Genomic DNA, 24,985 nt, shown 5'->3' on the forward strand with positions numbered 1-24,985 from the left:
GTCATAAGGCTGAATGAACTTATCAACTGGTGCTTGTATGAGAGAGAATCTACACATATAGAAACAATGGTACTATTACAGGAACAGTATTTTCAAAAGAAAAGTACTAAACAATTTCCTCACTGAACTGAGCACAAAGATACCTTCAATCATGTCAGCCATGGATGTCCTCTTTTCCATCTATTCTTTTGCTCAGAGACATTTATTGCAGGCAACACCAGGCACACTTGCAAGGCAAGTGACTTTTTGCACCTGTAGCTATACCTTTTTGATGAGGGTAACATCACTCCCTCAATAATTACAAATTAGGCTTAGTAATAACTCAAGTGTAATAGACAACAGGCATTCTAAAAGGTTTCTGAAAATCAGAAAAAAAATGTCCTTCGTTAAAGAAAACTTGATGAACTTTCCGAGATTATATGAGGTTAAATAAAATCTATGAGTGCAAATGTGTGTCTAATTCATTTCAGTGCTCAATGCTAGTAACTAGTTTGTTCCTGGAAAAATCTCACAAAAATCCTTGTTGCTTTTTCTTAGTTATTGAAAAATTGTACTTACTTTGGACATTAATTCCTTCAGAGCAGTCCAACAGGATCCAGCAAAATGATTCTGCCGAACTCATCATCTCTTCAGTTATGACTGGATACAAAGATTTGACGCAAGACAAACAGTCATTACCGACAAAACGGGAGGTGAAGCACTTTTTGAGTACATCCTAGAACTCTTGTCTCTCTTGGCAAATCTCCTTGGCATCTACTAAAAAAAGAGAGAAAAGGTCTTGTTCTTCTCATAGCACACTGGGCATTCATTTAGAAGACACTTCCTAAAACTAGCAGCCTGCTCCTCAGCACTGAATAAGCTTCATCACCCATTACATTTGTAATATCAAGTTGTTCTATAAAGTTCAGTTAAATTCTAATCACAATGGCAATCACTGAAGCTTTTACATTTCCTCAGAAAAGTCAAAAACAAATATATTCTTTTTGCTAGACATAGTATTTCTTATACAATCATGCTGACTATGAATAATTAGATCATAGTATTTAAACTGTCTCACTGTACTTTCTCTCAACTTTCCAGTATCCTCCTCATGGCATTTGTCTCTTTTCCTACTACAGTATTTATCTAAATGATGCAAAAGCATAGGGACTAGCCTGTACATCTGCACAATTCAAGTTGCTAGTTGGACAAAACTGGAATAAAGTCAACACAAATTTTAAAGACACTAAGATATTTCTCTCTCATAGCATTAAAACCAAGACTGCTAAAAATCTGGTTGTTAAATTGGGACTGGAACAGACCTGCATTCTTCTGTACAGCTGGAGTCTGATGGTCACGTCTGAAGTGAACAGGGTCTCCACCCTTGAAGTTGACAGATTATCAACCAAGTTGGATAAGCTCAACAGCCATGGAGAGGGAGGAATAACTCCTGTCCTTACTTTCCTAAGTTTTGAGCCAAAGTTCCCAGGCAACATGGAGATTTCTGCAACAACAGGAAAGCCCTTTTATGTAAAAACAGACTTCCTCCAGGAGCAACCAAAACTGTGAAATGCACTATCTTCCTTCCTAACCTACAAGCCTTCCACTTCTGACACGTTTCTTAGCTAATCCTCTTGCAACAAATATATTATAAATATATACATTTATCAAAAAAAACAAAAAAAACAGCCAAAAATCTACCAAACATAAACAGAACAGTCCTCCAGCATGAACAGACTTCTCCCCTTAGAGGCCAAGAGAACTAACACTACATGACAGATGTTACTGGAAGGTGCTCAGACACTCCAGCAATGAGTATAGTGCAGAAACACACATAAAATAGAAACCACCTAGCTGATAATACACTGATGCAGTTTGATTCTCATCTAGGTCACCAGTGACATTACACTCTTACCAATCTTCCAGCGCCTCCTTGTTTTCTCATTTTGTCCCACTTGCTTCAGAATTCTGGAAAGCTTGTTACCTAGGTATGGGTTATATCGACCTTGAGAAATTGAGTTTTCAGGCATTTCGATTTCATGATCACCTGTTCAGGTCTSATCCTGATCTTCTGTAGTAATTCTCTTCTCTCCCTTGGGAAATTTCTACCATCTGTCCTCTATTCTTCCCTGAAAATGGAGGCAAAAATACAGCTTTTATCAACATCCTCAATAAATGCCTTCACTTTCTCTCACAGGCCCTATCATCCCTTTCAGTAGTCTGCTAGTCCAAATGCACTGCAAGCAAATATATTTAATTCTCTTTAAAAGTGAGCAAAGGTTTCAATTATCAGTTTCATTCTCACTCGCTGCATATATTTATTTCAAACTCTTATGCACATTTCCTTTCATTCTCCATCTGTCTTGTCTTTTTTTTAGTGCTTTTTTTTCTGTTGTGGATTATCATCTGATGCTAGAGCATTATAATGGAAGTCAAGTCTTCAAATTTTGCTGCTTTTCCCTCTGACTTCCTCTRTGACCCTGTATCTTTATGCATTAATAAACCTCAGTTTAGCTATCTTTCAAAAGGATGTTGCCTGCTTAAATTAATATAAGAAAATTGTTTAAGTTCATTAAAAAAATAATACCTTATAAATGCTAAGTACTACTTCTATTTCATACCCTTCACACCAACTCACATTAATAAATTGTGTTGTGTTTACCTCTGCATTAATACATTTGTCATAATCAATATTCAGGCTCTAATTCATAATGAATAGATAAATTTCAATTCATAGAGATTTCCTTTTTGCTCTTGAGCCCTCCTGTGTGACATTACTCCAAAAGCATTTCATGAAATCACTCAGAGCTTTAAAGAGAAACTAAATTTTTAGGCTGAACAACAGATAGTGTAAATAATACAGTCCCATACTGCTAATTGCTCGGTCTTTCAAGACTTCAGTGAGAGCATCTGAATGCACGTGTTCATTCAAACATTTCCAACATGGTGCGATCAGCTGGAAATGAGGAAGGAGAACCTAGCACAGAAATTCAGGGACTGATCCCATCCATTTATTTGTGGTTCAGGGAGATGTAGAGAGTACTTAACATATTCAAATAATGTTAATAAATTAAAGCACTTTGCTTTGGTTTGTGTTTTTTTTCTTTTTTTTATATACTTTCAGTATGATATTATCTGAACTGATTGGCAGAGACAAACTACTCTTATTTTAGCTTTGAATGGTCTCATTAACATTCAGMTCTGTGAATCCTACTGTTTCTTTTAGCAAAGCAAAAATGTCCTTTCTACACAGAGCATCYTAACCAAACCTAATTAGGTTACTGTCACTGGAACCTCCATGGGCACAAGTCCAGGTAGCCTTTGCATTTCACGCAACAATTTGCTAACATCTTTTACAGATTGAGCCTTAGCTTTATTCTCCACATGCCCAAAACTCCTTTCAACATCATCTGTGGACTCAAATATTCAAGAAATGCGGGACCAGACACAACAGTATCAGAGCAAGTGTTGCACAGTTTCTTGGGAGAGAAGCATCTCACTTGTTTGTCCTTGTTTATAAGCAGGTTATGTTATCTCTTCAGCTGCTTGCTCTAGCAGAGAGAATGGCCTATCATCAGTAGCTTTCCATGATAACAACACATAATGTCTGCTCTGAGGAACCTTCAGTAACATGTATCAGTGGGAACCAGTGCATAAGGGGAAGGGGGTGAGGATCCCCGTTGTTCCTTTGAAGGTTTGATCAACGGTTTGATCTCAGCCGTTGCCAAGACTGGAGGAGAGCTGAGCAGGTATCACATGCTACGTATTCCTCTCCTCTGACCAGACAAAGAGCGACAGGGAGAAAATGCAGCTTTGAAGCTCTGTCTCAGAAACCCATCAGGAAAAATGACCTGGAGCAGGAGCACTGCTGAAAAGGGAATCTGAGGTTCTGTAAACCACAACCTTTTCTCTGATGTGTACCTTACCTTTTTTTTTGATTTCCAATTAGGCTTTTGCAAAGCTCAACATGTGCTTGGTTTCCACATATGTCTCCATAAGACATTTGTGCCCTGACCTCTTAGACATTTCTATATAGCATTCATGTTTTTTTTTCTTGGATTTTGTATTCTAACAATCTTCTTCTCCCTCCTACGTCAGAGTTATCTGCTCTTTAGATCACCTGGTGCACACCACTAGTTTCTCCCTGTTTGTCCAAGTGTCTAACATCTTGCAAAGATCTCTGACTGTCCCTTCCCAGTAACCAGTAACAAAGAGCACATATGYGCTGCAGAAGATGCTGACTTCTCAGTAAATACTTTTTTTATTCTTAAAGATTGACTACTATTTTTCCTTCACATCCCAGGATAGCAAGACAATTGCTAATCAGATCTGAGAACTGTTACTGTTACATGGACCAAGATGAATACCATTTCCCTGTCACTTTCTGCAAGGCTGTTTGACTTTAGGCTTTATTTTCTCCCCCCACCCCCTCTCTCTCTCTCTCTTTTTTTTTTTTTTTTTTTTTTTTTTTTTTTTTTTTTTTTTTTTTTTTTTTTTTTTTTGAGGCTGTTTAACCCAGTGCTTGGTTTCACAATAACATTCCCCTTTCCAAGAGATTAAGGCTTGATTTGGCAACAGCAGGCCCTTCCACAGTTTTCCCCACTGGTACCTCAGCCTTAGAGCTCAATTTTTAGCCAACGACCTGCTGAGATTTTCAACCAACAGGCTGCTCTGTCTCCTGCCCACTTAGCTCTACTTGTCTCTACTTGAGAAGCACCAAGTAGCACAACTTGCTCAAACCTCCCACCTCTGCATTTACACAGCTTTGGAGGCCTGGTTCCCAGGCACATCCTCCTGCTGTGTGATATCTCCCCCTTTAGACTCACACCCTGCAGATGTACCTCTTGGAGAAAAAGGGAGAGGGCTCGCCTCACCCACAGACCTCTTACATGCTCAGCTGATCGTCTGATAAAGAATAACATTAGAATATGTATTGTTGTCATAAATTTTAGACAGCTAAAAGAAAAGGAACCCTGTGGAGATATCTGAAATCTAAACTCAGACAGGCATCAATCTGAAATAAACTACAGTCAGTATTTCATCTTTGATTCTTCTGCCACCAAAGGCAAATGGCACAATTCCCATTGATTCCAATTAAATCATAAATGAGGCCCTGCTTTTCTTACTTAACTTGCCTTTTTAGATATCTCTATCTGCCTTTCAGTAGTAAGTCTTCCTGGGATACAGTGTAGCTCTCATGACCATAAAAAAATTTCAGAGAAATCCATACAAGTGCAAATCTCTATAGTATTTTTTTAATGAACAAAGTATGTAAAATGTTTAACTCCATTTATGGCATGGAAGAAAAAGCAACAGAGTTTTGTGTTAATGGTTAAGTTGATTTCAGTTTGCTATATAATTCATACAAAGATCCAATATGATTTTTGCATGTCTCTACTTAAGAGAACATCAATCTCTTATGACACTAAATGCATAAATGCTAAAATGCAACTGCTATCTATTTTGCAGTGACATGGCTGCTTAACCCCTGTGCATCTAGCTTAACCTTGACATGCCGTGACAAGCAGAACTCACACATGCATTTTGCACAGCACTTTGCACACGTGCACGGCAAAGGAAGCTGTGCTGTTGTGAGGCATCCCAGCGTTGGTGCTGCCATTCTTGTGGGAGTCATCTCACCACAAACTATGCAGCTCTTTGCACTGGGGCTGCATCTTTCATTCTTAGATGAACAGGCAACCCTTGGTTTACACTTCAGCTGTGGCACAGAGCGTGACATACAATATGAGCCATGGGCAGCTTTGTTGAGATATCTAGGGGAAAAGTTTGAGAGTTTTCAGCTCTCGCGCTTTGCTAGTGTCACAGTCCTCCTTTCTGAGCATTATTATCTGCTCTCCTTGAAACTTTGGCCTTCTTGTTTGCAGAGAAAAGCCTGAGAACCTGGAATCTGCTGGTATTTTAAAGTGTGACTCATGACTTTTTACCATGTACCATGGTACATACTACTGCCTCCTTTCAACTTCCYTTTGTCTCTTTGCATGCAGCCGCACCTGCAGATGTTTGGAGCGGAGCGCTTGCACTCATGCACCCGAAGAGCAGCTCCTGTGTATGCAAAAGTCAGCACCCGCTTGCACAGGTGTTACTATTCCCAACGGGCGGGTGCAGGGGTTCTGCTTGACAGCATTGCATGTGTATAAGCAGTTGTCCCTTTGGGCAAACTTGCCTCTAAATATCATATTTTAGTAAAGTAGTGTAACTTCTTCTACATGCCCCTTTCACAGCCTGTTTTTGAAAGTATCTATATAGTGCTAGATATACAGATGTCTAGCTCAGATATTTTTTCTCGCGTGTACTATCTGACACTACTGTGCAGAACTTTTAGTTTATGCCACTGGTGGATCTCGGGATGAATTTGCTCTGCTTTGCTCAACAAAGTTCTCAACATAGCTCAAAGCAAGTTGCAAATTTTTAGGACAAGATTAGATCCATTTCCTGCATGTGTACCCAAGCAGGGCGCTGGGTACAAAGAGCCTCCCAGAAAGATGCTACTGTCTCTCAGGCACAGGAAAAGATGTAAACATCAAAAATGCCATTGTCTATCACCCCTAACGGCCCTGATTTCTCACATTTGTTCATGTCTGCCTCTCACCCCTTCCACTTCCCCATCCCACCCTCCACCATCAGCCGAGCCTCCACCCTCGCCCATTTTGTTCTCTTTTGTAGCTTGGGCGCACGGTTTTCCCCTGAGGAAGAGGTCGGGAGGGAGAAGAGCCCCCGCTTGCCAGACGGCTGCCAGGACGTGGCTCTGGTAGCGAAGGGAAGCGGTGAGCACAGCACCAGGCAGCTTTCTCGCTGCACCCAGCCCGAGCACTGGCGCCTYTGCAAGTGGCCATCTTGGGGCAGGAAATGCCTCGATATTTTTGTTCCACGCAGCACCGTCAGCATCAGTATATCAAAAAAAAAAAAAAAAAAAGAAGAAGAAGAAGAAGAAAGAAAGAAAGAAAATTGCAACAGTGATAATTCTGCGCTTGCTGCACAGGCAATGAGGCTGGAGGGTGCCAAGAAGAGCTAGCGCTGGCTCCCCACGAGGCAAGGGCAGCCGTCGCTCTGCCCCGTGGTGACCCGCTGCCCCAGCAGCCCGGTGGCCGGGGCTCGCTCAGAAGCCCCTTCTGCTCCCGCCGTGTCTCCTCACTGCACACCTACCCCGATGGCACCTCAGGAAATGACAACCGTAATTGGTGCACGGGCTACCTCGCCGGCAGAAACAAGCCGTTGATGAGGGTAATTTTCAGATGAGTTGAGATAAGTACATTGTGTTTTGCTCTGACCTTCACAGCTATTTTACACAAAGCCCACAGCTCAGTTAACCGTTTCTAACGCCTGCTGCTGACGGAGCTAAATGAACGGAGGAAGAAGCAGCCCAAACAAACAAGCAGGAACGAGGGACTCCGAAATGTTTGTCCTCATAACTGCTCGTGCTCTTCAGCTTTCTCGGCACTCGCTGGCGGCTGTGGCGATGTGGGCCTTGCCCCATAAATGACGTGACTGTAACGCTGATAGGCCAGAGATGGGTTGCTCCGCTCTAGGGCCCCATGCCCAAAAGAGTGGCCCCGTGCTAAGGGAGGGAAGGCCTTACAGTGTGCAGTGATTACTTAGCMATACATGTCCAAAGCACTGGTTATTTTAAATGCTTCTTAAGAAAAATTTCAAAAGATGTACCAAGAAAAACACCAAGCAGCTCTGTCGTTTGGCCCCAGGGATGGCAGAATAGATTTGCTCTTTTTCCACATAAAAAGTCATGTCACGGGTTTTTTTATACAGGAGGTATCGATCAAACCACCCTTGCTGCGTTCAGAGCATTGCACAGGGAGCACGGGTCCTCGTCTTTCTGCTCACCCTGCAGGAGCACGGGTCTTCATGTTGTACACCTGGGTCACCACGGGAGGAGAAATGAAAGCAGCTGATGACACTGACCTCTCAGCACCGTAAGCCACACTGAATCTGCTCCGAATGGCCTGCACCACAGTTAGGATAAAGCTGCCCAAAGAAATCATCACTCTAGATACCTTTAATGCAAACACCTATCGCTCGGACAGCACTTCTCATCTGTAAACGTCACAGGTAGCTGAGATCCATTACCCCATCATGCTGACGGGCAAAAACAGGCGCAGCGGGCAAGGTGGTTTGTCTGCAGCCCTGGAGCTCTGGGTGGACCTCAGAGCAGAAAGTAGGGCCAGCCCCACGCTGAGCTAATACACTGCTGAGAGCCAGTGCCTTTCACCTGCCCAAAGGAGCTGCAGCCTGTTTGCTCATCTGGATGCAAGAGCTGAGTGTGACCCCACAAATTCTTTTGCCTGGAGACAAGATGAAATATAAAGTTAACTAGTTATTTTTGCCATTCAGTGCATTTTTCCAGTCTCATCCCACCAGACAGTATACTTGAATACTAAGCAAAATGTAACATTAAAAATAAAAGTGTTAAGTGGCCAAATTCAGCAAAGCCAATAGTTACATTCAGTAATACAGCATATTTGTCATTACAGAGTTTTGTTAGACACATCTTTAAGATAACATCTTATTTGTACAATGTAGTTAATATAAATGGTTAGAGTAATCAGTGAAAGGGTTTAAATAGTCTTAAGTGCATCAGCATAATCACTCATGAAGCACATGCAGTTTATAAATGAATTAGCAGCTACAAATTAAAGAAATGTCTGTTTTTTAAAGCATCTGCCCAATTAAAGGGGGGGGGAGCTGAAAAGTTGGGCATTCTGAATTTCAAATACTCAGCCTGTGCATTGTGGAAAAGCCTGCTTGCAACCCTCTACCTTTCATCCTGCCCAGCTTCCCACAGGGCTCCAGAGGGCAGCTCAGATGAGACGCGGTTGTTGGCAGGAATAAAGCTTTGCGGACCTGCATCCTGAATTCTAATCATTTCTGACTTACTTAGGGTTAAGACTTTTTATATTTCATTGTGTTGTTTTTTAATTCTTTGTGTATTTAAAGTGCTTGTATCTTCACAGTATTTAAAAAAGCTAAACTTTGTTAATAGGATGATTTTACAGACCTATTGAGTCTCCTGAAGTGAGTAGGATGCTCAGTGGTATGGTTCCTGCTCTGTGTTTCCTTATCACTGCACCTTCTTCACATATCTACAGCACAGGACCATGGCTTCTTCCCTGCTCCCTGAGGCCAGATGCACCTCTCCTAGCCTGACTGCATGTTTCCCTTGGAGACAAGGAAGCTACAGGGCTGCTCTGCTGTCAAGGAAGAAGCTACCTTAAGCCTCTCCTGAAGAAATCCCCACCGGAAAGACCCTCTGCAGTCTCATATTACAGTCTCCATCATTACTGCAATGATGCTCACATGGTGTAACACATGGGAGCTGCCACTTGTCACATGAGTGTGTTCAGATATTTCATATCCTGGAACAACAGAAAATCAAGGGGTATATGACTCTTGCAAAAAGAGTGGCATATAAATGTTCACTATAAATGAGGGACATATTGAAAGTAAAAATCTGGAGGCAGAGTTCAAACAAAGAGGTATTTTTCAACAGAAACAGTAGTTAAACTAGTGGAGCTTCTTGCTATTGGCTGTTGTGGAGTCTAAAATATTACATAGGCTCAAAATGCAAACACATTTTCAAATGTGTTTCAAAATGAAACACAAATCTATATGAAACACAAATCTATGACAAGCTACTATATGCAAAGACTTCTATGGCTTAAGAAGGAAAGAAATATTCCTATATTTGCTCTTTACTTACGCTCCTCCCTAGGCATGTTACTGACTTATCAAAGGACCGTTATCAAAAGATAGATAGGCTGCGCTAGCCACTTTATGTTCTTGGATTTTTGATTCTAGACTGGTACAGGTGGGAGTTGAGACCTGCATTTTCCAAAAGTGAAAACAACGTGGGCTGGTTTATCCCAAAGAGGCAGAATGCTCCCACAGCGGTTTGCTGTGCAAGATCACTTGGATAAGCTCATTTAACCTTCCCTCCCTGAATCTCCACCCCACTCACAATACACAGGGGCAGCAGAGGGGCCGTGGTAAATACCTCTTGTCCCCTCCCTGTCCACAACCCTACGCTGGAGGAGACTGACGGGTTTATCCCTTCCTACTTTAACTGCCAGCCACTACGTGCAAAGCAAAAACTTTGTAAACACCTTGCTTTTTYTTTGCCTAAGTCTATACTAATGACGCTTTTTTTTTTTTTTTTTTAATAAAGATAGCACTAAAGTATGTTTAGCCCTTCACACACATTAAGTCATCAAAGGTGAATTTGTGTGGTATTTGGAGCAGATTAGGATTTTTTCCTTATCTTCCTGACTGGCTGGGAACCACTGCAAGGCAATAATCAGGAGCCTTGCGCTGCAAACCCAATGCTCTGGTTCGACTCCCTAGTAAATTCAGTGCTATTTTCAACTTAGGCAAGGGGCAACCCAGTCACCACTCACACTGAAAGGTATTAAAAATACTTCCCCCAGTTCTCAGAAAGAGAATAGTCTAAAATTTCAAACTATCTGAACTGAAAAAGAAAAAAAGAGGAAGCCTTAACGTGAAGAGCTATTATTATGCCTTCTCACATTTTGCTGTAGCTAAAAGCATGAGTTGTATATATAACTAATGCACCACCCACCCAAGCAAAAAATACTCGCTTGAAAAATTAAAGGCATGCCTGTCAGAAATCATGCTCTTCCATTCAGTTTCTATTGTATATTTTTGCTGCTGTGATAAATTAACCCACTACTTCTCAGGTGAGTCTACCATTTGAATTTTTAACACAGGACACACTCAGGTAAAATTGTCAGTGCTTTCTTAAATTCACTAGCAGGATGAAATCACAGGGCATCTAATACTCAGTAAAGCAAAACCGAAATATGAAGGTAATGGGGTGAAAGTTTGAGGCCTGGCCTCCACTTGCACTCACTCACAAACATAAATGTTTCTATCCTGGCAGCTATAAACACTGTTTACCATCAAACACCTGCAACATATTTTCAATACTCTTATGCTTGCAGTCTATGTTAGGATGTAAACTGTTTTGTATGCTAGTAACAGCAGAAATATGAGATTGCCCTGGAGGGTTACAGTTTGTAGGTGGAGCTGCCTGGTCATATCTGACTTCTCCGAATTCTCACTTCTGTCTTTCTCCTTCAACCTCCTAAATGCTCTTCTCAGTCTCAGCTGATTTAAATTCTTTTTTTCATTAAACATAGCTAACCTCCATATCAGTCAAAGCAATAATCACTTTCTGGTGGCCACAGGCAGACTTTTCATCCAGTGAAAAAGAACACAGAAAGATATTTAGAGACAGCTCTCTGTCCTTAGAGTAGTGTCTTTCCAATAGCATCTCAGAATTTTCATTCTGGAAGCATGCTTAAAAATACAGAGCAATAAAAAAGGAGACCTTGCTTTATCCTTCCATGGAAAGATGGTACAATCAGTGAACAATTATGCCTTTGAAAGGCAGGAATGATGAATTCTTAGAATTTCTAYGAATTGTAAATCAAGGGTGGGAAATTCTAGACAACATCCCAGGCACTCAAAGTACTTACAAGCCTCAGAGAAGGTTTTACAAGAATATTCTCATAGATTTTGAGACTTCTCTGCACTCCATTACTAACATCAGGACAGAGGATAGGTTTTCTTGCTAATCCTCCTGCCTTAAAAATCTCTAAATGATTCATTTAGAAGTTCAACATAGTTAGCCCAGCTCTTAACTTTCATGCAAAAGGAAACTACTGTCCTGAAAGATAATTTCCAGGGAAAGCCATAATGTTATGCAATATTCCTGGGCCAGGTTCACCCCTCCAGTCATCACGTGCTCCTCCATCATGTCCTTATGATGCACCCTTACTCCTCCATATCCTTAACAACCCACCACAGAAACCTAGATAGAATGGGCTGAGAAGCAATTCCATCATTTCTGGGGCTACTGTTCTGCCAATACATCTGGTAGATGGGGCAAAGTTGCTTGGGCTCCAAGGGAGAATATTAATGAGTATCTGGATTGAGTTAGAAAAGATACACAATTTGGGAGCTAGATGCCCCAATAAGCACCACTATTTACATATTTTGCAGCTTGTAGCTGAGGTCAGCATTAAAATATCATTAACCGTTGGCCTGCAGTAACAGAACAAAACATTCCAGAGCATTTCTTCAGAGATGAAGCATTTGAATCTATTCTCTAGCACTACAATAACTGAATTTATATATTCATGAAGTTCATGAACCAAAGCCATTCCAAGCCTTTGCTGAGTCACAAGCCAGTAATGGATATGAGCATGCAGTAGGAGAAACGTCTGCTTTAAGACATGTGTGCTCGTTTGGTCTAAAATCACAGATGTAGCCCTGTTCAACTTCACACATGCAAGGAGTCCATGAGACCATTCCCTGTGTGTATTTTTGCCAGACAGGGCCTATGTTTCCTAGGTCTGACGTACACAGAATGACCTGTGCACATTCTTGGCCTACCAAGYCCTTCTGAGAAGCTTATTCCAGTTACTCTGTGCTGGTATTTCTACCTTTATTATGACAAAAGTTCAGTACTTTTAAATCATGCAAATGTGTCTACAGATTGTGATGGGTGTGTGTTTGAGAAATCCAAAAATAAAATAATGTATCGCAGCCAAATACTTAATTAACAACATGTGCATCTGTTGTCAAACCATACGCTAAGTGAGTGGCACTGCTCATTAGTTCTGCTTTCAGGAACTACCAAGCATTTGTGTCATCACTACCAAGAGTCTTCTGAGTCTGAATCATCTCCGGAAGGGACAGATTCTGTCACTCATACAGTCACTGTTAACAAGAATGCTGATGGCGTAGCAGGTGTTTCCTCCACTTCTCTAAACCTGGAAAGGTTCTGGCACAGTTTCCCTTCAATTTTCCTTCTTTAGAAAGGAAGAACAATCTTCCTCTCCTGGCTCACATGGATATGCAGTCATGTTCCAGTAACTCAGGTACTGGATACAAATGCTCCTATTCTCTCTGTTCCCTGCAATACAGTATTAATTATACCTCTGAACTAAGTTCTCTGGAAAGGCCACTGGTTTATTCAGTGCAATCTTTKTACGCAATAAAACACTAGGCCCAGTGAAAGAGAATGGAGTTKGTGATCCATAATGGTAAAAAAGACCTTCTCTTTGTTTTTCTCACCTGTTAATTCTGCAGCATGTTTGAAAGGTTCTTGCAAAGTCATTGAATGATTAGTACTTTAGATCTTTACAGGACATCTGATGTTCCGAAATGAACTTGCAGAACTTCATGGCCTCTGTCCACATTAGGCAAATGCCAGCTGGGTTCCAGGGAAAAGAACAGAGCATCACTACCAAAGAAACCACATCCAAGCTCCAAAAAACTTCTGTGAGGGAGAAAGGATTTGAGCAATCCCAAATATGGCTCACAGTGTGATGAAACATTACAGTAAAAGCTTTACAAGAGTGCCTTCTCTTTCCAGCCTGAAAACCTCTTGTTTTTTGATTAAGACCAGAAGGCCTTAACGAGCATTAGAGGCTGAATGATGTTCCTGTTTAGCTCTAGCATTGCTGAGGGAATAGAGCCTACCTCTGGCAATTGCCCAGAGAGAGGGTTGACCTCCACTGCTTGTCAGTGAAGCCTCCTGCGGCCTTGTTTAGGGTGGGAGGGAGCTATTTCCGCCACACCTCATTCTGTCCTCATTCTGGCCCAGTTTGGCACAAGCCCAGTTTCAGGTTGTGGCATTTGTGTGGGCACAGCAATTACAGGTTGTGCCTAGGTTGCTACTGAGGAGGTAGACAGGACAGGAGTTCTCCCTCTCTGCTTCCCCATGCCTCACAACAAGAAGGCCACATCAAATCCTTGTTTTTTCAAATTGCCAAAGATGGCTCAGGCATTTCTTTTCACTCATAATCAAATACACATTTTCTTTTCAGTACAGTGTCTTCCAGAACTGAAGTTCAAGTAGGAACATTGAAATCACACAGCTTAAATCACTGGTGGGACACCTCTGGTGCTGATGTACCCAGCTTGGTCTTATTCCAAGCTTGGACCGTACTGGAGCCACACGCTCCAGTGCTCCCTTCTCTAAGTTTGCCTGTCCCTACCAGCTGCAGCAACCACAACTGCCTACAGCAAATATGTCATATGTAGGTAGGTCACTAAATATCATGCCCAAATGCAGCACAGGACCAGATGCCATTAAAAAAAAAAAAATCCTGTTGATGTAAGCACTATGCTTTTACTTCCCCAAGTCTGACAAGCCTCCTACACAGCCAGCAGTGAGCAACTATTTCTCTTGTAATATCACCAGCCTCCAGTAATGCTCATTTGACTTTTTAATCTATCCCGTCTGCAGCTTTTCATACCATCCCATGACAAATCTGTCTACCATTTTACCACTGCCCAGATCTTCTCCTGTCTCTCCTCACCAAGCCTACCTTCTAGACCATTTTCTGTATCTTTCTGTGAACATCTTCAAAGTTTGTCTAGGGCTTGACAGACTTTTATTCCTTCTTGGAGGTGGAGGGAGAGGGAGGCGGAACCTGCTGCTCAGCTGGCTTTGGCAAACCCAGGCAGTTCTAGCTCTTGAGAGTGCCAAGAACACTCTCAAGAAGAACACCAGAAACATCTTTTAATGTTATTTATATTAATATTTTTGGAATCTTCACAGGCGCACTTGAAATGGCTTTAAAAACATGACAAAATAAGGGAAAAAGGTTGGTGACTATGTGAAGCTCAGACTGTATCACACAAAGTGTGATACAGAAGTGGTTACATCAGGATACAGGTTAAGCTGTTTATATCAAAGATATATTTTCCATCACTTCATTTAATAAACAACAAGACTGCTCTTAGCCTTTGCACAGAAGAAACCATTCCGATCTTTGCTCAACCTACACAAGGCTTATCAACAGAGTATGTGTTCTTCAAGAGAAAGAGGGCCTGTCCAGTCCAGACGGAGGGCCTTTTCCTTTTCTAAGAGGAAAAAAAAGGAAGATCGGGGTTAAAGGGACCAATGTGCCTTTCCCTACTCACCCATTCACCTGGTGAGGGAAGAAAGATACATTTTTCTATGGCCCCTGGAAGCAAGGTGCATATCTGTACTATCCAGGCCTTCTCCCTACTCACATCAGGCCCAAAGAGCTCCTCAGAATTTCATTTTGAGTGCCTTAAACCCAATTCTGCTCTGTGATCACCAGACATTTCCTGCATATTTGCTGGAACATCAACTTTAACATCTTATAGACCTGATAAAGGAGCGCTCAACCCAGCTGTTTTAAAGAGAGTTAATGACAGGTGAAGGTTCTGGCACCTTCTCTCCATCTCAATCTTTGGCTTCAGAGAGGTCATAGAGTCAGTACAATGGAATGGATTCAAAAGATTCACTTTTGAGGAGCACAGTCTGGGTTGCTGGCTGTTTGTCTGATGTCCAAAGAAAAGTGCAAACCGGGCCAAGAAAATTTCCCATATGAGAGAACTAGAGACTTTTCTTGTGCTAGAGGTGGGACTGGGCAGGGAGAGGGGTTGTTAACCCATCTGTATAGGACAATGTATAGTTCACATTCACCCTCCTCCTCTTCCTCTCATAAGAYGCAACTGAGAAAGGATTCAGACAGTGCAGCAAGGGTGTCACACAGGAGCCCCAGTGAGAAAAATCGTCCCCATCCACTTCAGAGATCTGCCAGTGCCTGTCCTCTGCTTGGGTTTGTGTTTCTAGTCTGAGGATCACACACATCTCTATGCCTTAACTCCAGTCTAGAAACAGACACCAGACCTATTTTGGGACAGTTTCCACAGCAATTTTTAGCTACAAGTCAAAAGCCTCCTTGCAATAATAAAACATAGGTTTCTAAGCATGAAATGAAAGCAAACTAATCTGTCCAAATAATCTACTTATGTATGCACACTTTAGGAGGAAAATCAGATAGGCATCTTTCAGGTGAATTGGAGGGCATACACTTGCAGAGAAATCATAATTCGCTGTCCCAATATCATTTCATGATTACATGATAGGCATCTTTCAGGTGAATTGGAGGGCATACACTTGCAGAGAAATCATAATTCGCYGTCCCAATATCATTTCATGATTACATCTGCTTCCATGGCCAACAAACACCAGTTTCTATTTTTCCTTAGCCCAAACTTTGTTTCTAGGGTCCAGATGGGCTTTTACATTTTAGTTGTCCCAGTTGGAGACAACTACTCTAATCACAATTACTCCAGCCCAGTTTGCCTTTAACAAATTTGCCAGGCTCTTATTAGACTTGTTATGTTTATTCTGCTCCATATCAATTAAAGATTACTACTAAATTTCCAGTCACCTGTCTCTCCATTGCTATTATCAATACAGATCACCAATTGATTTATATTGGCACAGACAGAGGAGAAAGAGACTATGCATTTTACCAGGTATCTAAAACTCCCCCAAAGAGAATTTGTCAAAGCTTGTTAAACATTTTGCCCTCAACTGAAAAGCCCCCTTTTCTCCTGTCAAAGAGAACACCTTTCTCCTAATGAAATTTGCCATACAACAGGTGCTGCCTGGAACCCAAGGTCACCCCCAAACAGTTATTTGAAGATCGACTTGGGATAACGGAAAACTTGCTATTGCGTTCTTTGAGAAAAAGAAGCCCAGGGCAGGAGATGTGCCTAATTTAAGTAGTGCCTCATAAACTGCAGTATTGAAAAGCTTTTTTTTTTTTTTTTCTTAACCAAGTGGACCAATTCAGGCCTCTCGTCACATTTCTTAGGAAGAAATAGGGGCTTGGAAGGTTTTTGAATTCTTTCTGCCATATGCTTAAAGCGACTAACATTTTACACTTATTGTAATATTTCAAGCTGCTTTTAAGTGCTGTACGTTCTTTCTCATGTAAAACAAGATAAATATGATAAAGTCATTTTATGTCTTAAATTCATTGCTGCTAATTTCACTCCCTGACAAATTATATTCCAGTCATCTGAGTCAGCCTCTAATTTCAGATCATCATCCCATTTTCTCAGTGTTTTGTCAAATACACTTGCATGTGTAACTACACACAGAAACCTACAAACATCTACATGACACTCTCTAGGTTTGCAAATTAGAAGAAATTAGTTCTTCTAGAGTAAGTCATTTAGGTTTCATAATCACTTTCCATCCCACTTTCCACAGCTACAGTATTACCAAACTGTTCTATTGCCTTGTACATATAGAAGGCATTTTTTAGCTGAGACCTACTTCTTTGCTTCAAAAGAAGAGGTATTACACTCTAAGAGCTTGGCTATGACCAGGAAATGACAGCACAGAGAATTTCCCTGTGAAGGCATTCCCTTATAAGGGTTCGATGCTCCATGGTCCCCATATGCCACTAGTCTGTTGAGGCCCTTCTRCTCTTCATACACTGACCAGCCTGGTATAGGGCCTTGTGCCTTCCACCAGGCTAAAGGACTGTTTCCCTCTGCTCAGAGATGGGCTGTGATYTGACCCCTCCCAGAGGTGGTTCAGATCCTAATATTCCTTTTCTGAGATGAAAATAAGTAAGAATTTAAGGAAGAATTCAAGGAAGGTCTGAAGGAACAGTAGGATGTAGTCAAGAGTCAGAGACACATGGACTATTTGTAACAGGCAACCAAATAGGGCCAGGGCATGGACTAGAGTACTGGCACAAGTACAAATACTGTTAGACTGTCCAGTCCTTGGCACAGATTTGTCCCACGGCAACTAGCGCTCTCTAAAACAATGCTTGGACATAATTCAGCAACAGTCAGGGACCAGTCCCAATACACTGTTTGGATGGGCCACCTTGTTGGGGTGGGAGAGGAGGAGAATTTATGATCAAAAGCCATGACACTCCAGCTGGCCTTGTGGCCAGAGAACAGTCCCCTGGCCTATTTTATTTACTAGTGTAGAAGCAATCATGAATACCACAATTCATTCAGCACTTCTTTAAAGTTTCCAGAATGGGCACTGCCTCTTATTTGGACTGCCCAGATTGCTTCAACATAGCAAACTCAGTTTCTTTGTATTCTTTTGTTCCCTGAGATATTTCTGAAGATTCCGTTTAATCTCCCCAGTCTTCATGCATTGTATGGACTGATTTTTAATTGACCAGAAAATTACATGAATGCATCTATTAGGGCAGAGCACTATTTCACCTTGATCTGGTCCTCAAACTGAGACTGTGGATTGCATCTCCGAGTAGCAATCYACTATCTCACAAAACTCTCCTTCTCCCTCATGGTCATTCTGTCCCTGAATCTAAACTTCTCCTATTAGACTTAATTCCAAATACATTAAGTACAAGGTGAGATCAGCAGAGGTAAGACAGAGTAAAAATAAAGATCCTGTTTAACATAAAAACAATTTCTGATTGAGCTAATACTTCTTTGCAATTTCTGTCTTCAAAGTACATAACAAATATGAATTCTCTTCACAACAGCCTGCACAGTTAAGTAGGTAAGTGGKGTTATGCACTTTTTACAGATGAGGAAAACAAGAAAAAGACAAGACAAAAATCATCTGTTAATTTAGGTTTCCTTGGTTTTGAGTACCCCAGTGCTCAAATCAGTGTCTTACATCAAAGACTACATAAAAAACAGTTTTCTGTCACCTTTCCATGACACTGAGACAACACTATTCTGACAAAAGTTTCAACTCCTTGACAGACACAGAAGGTACAGAACAAGTTAGAAAGAGAACCAGGACAACAAAATATTAGGAGTTCCTGGCTTCCAGCCTAAGGCTCAAACCCCTGGACAAAGTTGAGCCTCTCGTAGTTAGAGAGATTCACAGCTCCAAGGGGAGAAAGGAAGAGCATACATCAGAGTAGAAATCCACCAGCTAAGGAGTGTATGTTACATCTGTGTAAGTTAAAAGAACAGATATGTATAAAAACTGGAAAAAGAAAGTGGCGGTACAAACGCTGACTAATAAAAGATGAGGTATGTTTCTGCGAATGCTACCCAGATGTTCTTTGCAAATCTGATCTCAAAAGAACCCTCTTATAAAGTGTCAAGGTGAAACAATATTCAGTATATATATATACATATATGTATGTGTGTGTGTGTGTGTGTGTGTGTGTGTGTGTGTCTGTGTGTGTAGATTTATATATATAGTATATGTGTACATATATGTATATAAATGCAGATTAGTTAGTTCTCTTGCTTGAATGATTATCAATTTCACTCTCTGTGGCTGCTCTTATCCCTTTCCACCATTTTACTACCCTGTCCTACCTTAGCTCTCAATGCTGCTTAACTCTACTGYTGCTTTTACTAGGCCTGAGGCAAGAAGAAGGTGCCCAGCAGAACCTTCCTGCAGACCATCCTTCCCAGAGTTGCAACCTTTCTCTTGCTGCATTTCTTGCCCACCTATTGCTTGAAATCATTTATTCACAAACATGAATAAATTAGAGTAATATTCAAATACGGGGAAGAAAAACAGGAGTCACATGGAGGAAGATTAGGAATCCAAAGAAGAAATGCTAATTAACTAAAATAGATTGATTTGCCCTGTTTGTGCAAAAAACTAATTCAAAAAAAATGTAAATTAAGAATAAAAAGCTCCCAGTAAGAAGCGCCAAAAGGTTTTTCACTGGAATCTGTTATGAGTATCTGAAAAGGGATTGCAACTAATTAGACATTATTTTGCATTAAGATGACCTCATATTATAATTAGAGATATGCTAAATTACTTGGAAATAATTAAAATGATTGGATATACTGCATGATTGCCAGTATGGGACCTTTCACATTCATGTTGATTCTATGCACTTTACTTTCTTTTGGTTACTAGTTGGATCTTTAGTAGGTATCTAGAACACTGCATAAAACGGCACTCTTCAAAATTTACATCAGGTGTCAAATTATGCTACTCTTTTTATACACTTAACAACACAAGAGACATGCAAATTTTCATGTAATAAAACCACAAGGTAGACATGTGGCAAGTACCCAGGCATAGTTATTTGCACTCCATTCCCTAAGCAGGGCACTCACAATGCAAACAGATGTTATTAATTTTTATCTTTACAATGAATATATCTGCAAACACTCAGGYTTCTAAAACACTGCTCTAGGACTGAGTTTAATTTTCATCTATAGTTTGCAAAAATACTAGCCCAGGTTCTAACAAGTATCAGATATTATTTGAATTTTCAGTCTTATGGTATGGCTCAGTGAATCAGTCAGGAGGCCTTCAACTACTTTGTTAGCTTCAGAAAGGAAGACATGTTTAGTATAATGGGCTGCAAACATGCTGGCTTGTGTGACATGGGTAAGAAAATGCTAGTCATGCTAGAAAACATTCAAAGAGAAAGTTAGGTCAGAAAATCAGGTCAATGGCAAGATGAGAGTCCAGTATAAAGTGAGGAACAGCAGTCCCTTGTATTTCAGCATCTTTCTGATCTGCACAGAGAGACTGATGGATTGAGTGGTGGTGAGCAAAAGACACTGAGATAAAAGTGAACCTGCATACCCTGAAGTGCCACCTGAGGAAGGGAACAGCTTCAAAGTTGCCCACAATGCTTTGAAAGACAAAAAGAATAGGGGCTTGCAGAGCCCTATCAGACCTGCTGGCATGGGGCCAGCAAATGAGCTCAGCTGCAAATCAGCCTAGATAAAACAAATATCTCTTCTAGGAGAAAGAATAATTGACTGCATTAGCCTTCATGTCAGTGGCAGCAAGGTGGGCAAGATAGCCAACTTCATTTTTGTGGGAACTCATTGCCTGTGAACATCATATGGTGGATTACACATCAGCTAGTGTAACTTGTCTTAAGAAATATGGAGCTATTGTCACAACATAATGTCCCTGCTCACTGCATATGGTTTTGAGGCTGTTTCACAAGGCATAGATATGGCTCTTCCTGAAGGCCAACATACAAAGACTGCTGACTGCTGGCTTTGAAAGGAAGGGTTGCAGATATCAGCTGTGGTCAGCTAGTAAGCAAGCCATAGTGAAAAAGTAAGCAAACAGAAAAGGGACTCATGTGAGAAAGCCACATATTGACATGACAATAAGAAGGATGCTCCAGGTGTTTGAACACATCTATAAGGAAAGGATTGTATTCTTCTATCTGATGGATGGCAGCAGACTAAGAGGGAATTTCTGAAACTGTTGAGCAGAGCACAATGGTGAGTTACAAGTACAACCTGTCACTAGTTCCCATGGTCACTGGTATAGTAGATGGATAGGAAGACAGAAGGCCACCTAAACAGTAGACCCTCTAAGCTCTGCCTTTCAGCCAGYTCTCAATCCACCTCACTGTCCACTCATCTAACCCACACTTCCTGAGCTTGCCTAGGAGGATGTTATGGGAGACAGTGTCAAAAGCCTTGCCGAAGTCAAGGTACACAATGTCCACTGCCCTCCCCTCATCTACCCAGCCAGTCATTCCATCATAGAAGGTTATCAGATTGGTTAAGCAGGATTTCCTCTTGGTGAATCCATGCTGACTGCTCCTGATCACGTTCTTTTCCGCCATATATCTCGAGATAACATCCAGAATGAGCTGTTCCATCACCTTACCGGGGATGGAGGTGAGGCTGACCAGCCTATAGTTGCCTGGGTCCTCCTTCTCACCCTTTTCAAATAGTGGAGTGACATTGGCTTTCTTCCAGTCCTCAGGCACCTCTCCAGTTCTCCAGGACCTTTCAAAGATGATGGAGAGCAACCTTGCAATAACATCTGCCAGCTCCCTCAGTACCCATGGGTGCATCCCATCAGGACCCACTGATTTGTGAATGTGAAGCTTGCCCAGATCTCTAATCCTATCTTCCTCAACCAAAAGAAAGTCTTCCCTTCTCCAGACTTTCTCCATTGTCTCCAGGCTCTGGAATTCCTCAGAGCTGCCCTTGGCAGTGAAGACTGAAGCAAAGGAGGCATTCAGTAATTCTGCCTTCTCTGTATCCCTTGTCACCAGGGCCCCCACCCCATTCAGTAGCAGGCCCACATTTTCCCCAGTCCTCCTCTTGCTGCTGATGTATTTGAAGAAGCCCTTCYTGTTGTCCTTGACATCCCTTGCCAGACTCAATTCCAGCTGGGCTTTAGCCTTCCTTGTCACATCTCTACATACTCTGGCTGCATTCCCAAAATTCTCCCAAGTAGCCTGTCCCCTCTTCCACATTCAGTGTACTTTCATCTTCTGTTGGAGTTTTGTCAGGAGCTCCTTGCAAGTCTCCTCCCCCCTCTGCTTGACTTCTTACTCATAGGGATGCACCACTCTTGAGCTTGAAGGAAGTGATGTTTGAATACTAGCCAGCTCTCCTGGACCCCCCTTCCTTCTAGGGCTTTAACCCATGAGATTCCTCCAAGTAGGTCTCTGAAGAGCCCAAAGTCTGCTCTCCTGAAGTTCAGGGTTGCAATCCTGCTTGTTGTCTTACTTCTTTCCTGCAGGATCTTGAACTCCACCATCTCATGGTCACTGCAGCCAAGGCTACCTCCAACCTTTGCATCTCCTACCAGTCCTTCTTTGTTGGTTAGGACAAGGTCCAGCAGGACACCCTTCCTCATAGGCTCCTCCTCTGCCCGTGTCAAGAAGTTGTCTTCTACGAGATCAAATATTTTTGCTGTTCTGTGCTTTGCAACTTAAATACACAGAACAATGGAAAAGGTGAAATGACTTGTGCAGTTATAAAACAGACCAGTTTCAGAGCTGGGAAGAGAAGGTACATTTCCCGCATCCAGACGTAGTACCTCCATCCACTAAACCACAGTGCTCTGGGTTTTACCACTGATGTGGATGGCTATCAGCACAGAACAGCCACAACTGCTTCATTCATTTCTAACATGGCTCTGTACCTCTCAGCTGCTGCAGAGGTTCAGAAACACCACTTTTAGTATTTTGTGGTATTGACTTACCCATTGACTATGCAGTGACATTACCACCCATGAATAATCATAAAATAAAAAAGGATAATTAATATTTAACTTCGCCAGAGGGATGTACTTAAGGGAGAAACCATGTTTTAGAAAGAACAGCTGATAGTTGTCAGCTGGAGAACAGGACTAATTAGATGCATCAGGCAGTGGTGATATGAAGTTGAAAAACAGCTTGTCAGCTCTGAAGTGACTTATAGCAAATGATTATATATAAAGATGCTTTGTTATATGCTCTCACACAGGTGTGTTCCTCATTTTCCAAATACTTCCTGAGCCTTTTGTTCCTGTGATAAAACAGGTGCAAAGCAGACTTCCTGTTCATAGATACACTGTAATTACATTTTAGGTAGAGCAGATACGTGGCCTATTTCTTTTGCCCAAACCAACAAGCTGTTAAACACTGAGGCACTCTCCGTTCTAACTGATTTCAGTAGAAGATGGTCAACAACTTACAGGATCAAAGGCATGATGTCTGAATCACATAAGGAAAGTGATGTTGTAGGGGATGAGGCAATGAACCAGGAGGCCAAATTCATGTCTGTTGTAATGTTGGTTGACTGCAACCAGACAGTTCATTGATCATAGCAAAGGATTTGCCCCAGGGTGTTTTAATTTAAAACAGATTGACATTAATCTGAAGAACAAATCACCCAAATCCTAAACTCTGATCTGACGTAAGTCAGATGCAATATGACAGCAGCTCAATCTCCCGGGCAGCAGAGCTGCTAGCTTCGACTTCATATTCATTTCCAAATGGTATCTGGAAGTTCCTGGATGCTCTAATAAGCCCAGTRAGGAATAATTTGGGCCAGACAGAGGTAAATAGACTTCAGGACACACAAGAATTACCAGGAAAGTGAAGCTTCGAGGGGAAATGGAGTACAGGTAGTGAGAAGGGGAACGGACAGCTTTAGGAAGATCACTACTTGAATAGTGAATGAGCTATACTTATGCAGAGCAGGCAAAACAGAAGCATAAATTCTGACACACCAATTAAACTGCAATCATGAATTACCCTAAATAGCTTATTAACTTACCTAGGAAGTTGAACACAAACTTTGATCATTTAGATTGAACTGTTCAGACAGCAAAAATGTTCCAAATGAACTGTAGCCTTGTCTTGGGAGTAATTTGTTCAAGACAATATTTGAGCTGTCACAAAAATAAAAGACAGTATTTCTCTCTGTCTGTAAGAAAATCACACCAACATATATACTTTGGCACCAGAGAAGAATATTTAAGGCTGTATGAAGCACCTGTAATACATTGCTTATATTTATAGTCCTGGTATGATTGGTTTCTAAAGAAAAATTATGTCCACARACAGCATGTTTTGTTCCTCCTCGTTACTCATATGCAAGAATGAAAGATCTATTACAACATATTCTTCCTTCCACCTGCTTTGATGAACTGCCTCAAAGCTCTCTGGGGAGCCTGCTGCAAAGCCTGTGACTTAAAGCTTAGGCTCAGAAAACAGATACTGGATTGCAAGAGCAGACTCAAAGGTCAGTTTGGAGCAGCAGAGGCAAGCAGACTGCAGTTCCATTTCTAAAAGCAAAAGATACTGCTGTGGTACAGGTGATTCCCCTCAAGCCTATACCCTCACAAAGAAAAAAACTTAACAGATTTGCCTTCAGGGAAAAAATGTAAAAAGTTCAACTTGAAACTCTAACACCTGTTTTACAGAAATTTCCCCAGATTGCATATTATTTTAAAATTGTATTTCACCTTAGCACCATTTCTCACAAACTTAGTTAATGATTTCTACGTCTGCTAAATTTTCCAAAGAGAGTATTTTGTTTTGCTCAGGTTCATATAGCATGCCCATGGTTGTGATAGCTCAACACCTCCCTGTAGTGCGACAACCCACTTCCCTGATGTGCATCTGTCACATGTTGATCTTTCTTTTTTCTCTCTGCTCCTCCCAGAGAGAAATCTTCATAGATGAAACTAAATACAAATATATGCAATTCGCTTTTCAAATACAGCTATATAATGCATTTACACTTTCATACATTATCTATGATTTTTTAAAGATATGGTTCCTGATGTTTGGTACTATGTGTGCTTTCACTGCTGAAGGCAGAGTTGAAGACATGCATCTTAGCAAAGTACCTAGGTTTCTGGTAGATCACAGATCTTACTGAAATTTATTCCACAGACTTGTGTAGGAGCCTGAGAAATTTTAGTCTCCTG

The 24,985-nt window shown here is 41.4% G+C and overlaps 1 long non-coding RNA gene across 1 annotated transcript; it reads right to left on the reverse strand.

Moving 5' to 3' along the window:
* Positions 1-564: 564 nt before the first annotated feature.
* Positions 565-23,846, reverse strand: LOC146585442 (uncharacterized). Its single transcript, XR_014898000.1, has 4 exons — positions 23,827-23,846; positions 1,895-2,108; positions 1,302-1,483; positions 565-756 (listed from the first exon to the last, which is right to left on the reverse strand). It is a non-coding gene; the product is annotated as an uncharacterized LOC146585442 (long non-coding RNA).
* Positions 23,847-24,985: the final 1,139 nt, after the last annotated feature.

The sequence above is a fragment of the Rhea americana genome, unplaced genomic scaffold, assembly GCF_003343005.1.
Source record: "Rhea americana isolate MKP2758 unplaced genomic scaffold, rheAme1 scaffold_80, whole genome shotgun sequence".
Classification (NCBI taxonomy): domain Eukaryota; kingdom Metazoa; phylum Chordata; class Aves; order Rheiformes; family Rheidae; genus Rhea; species Rhea americana.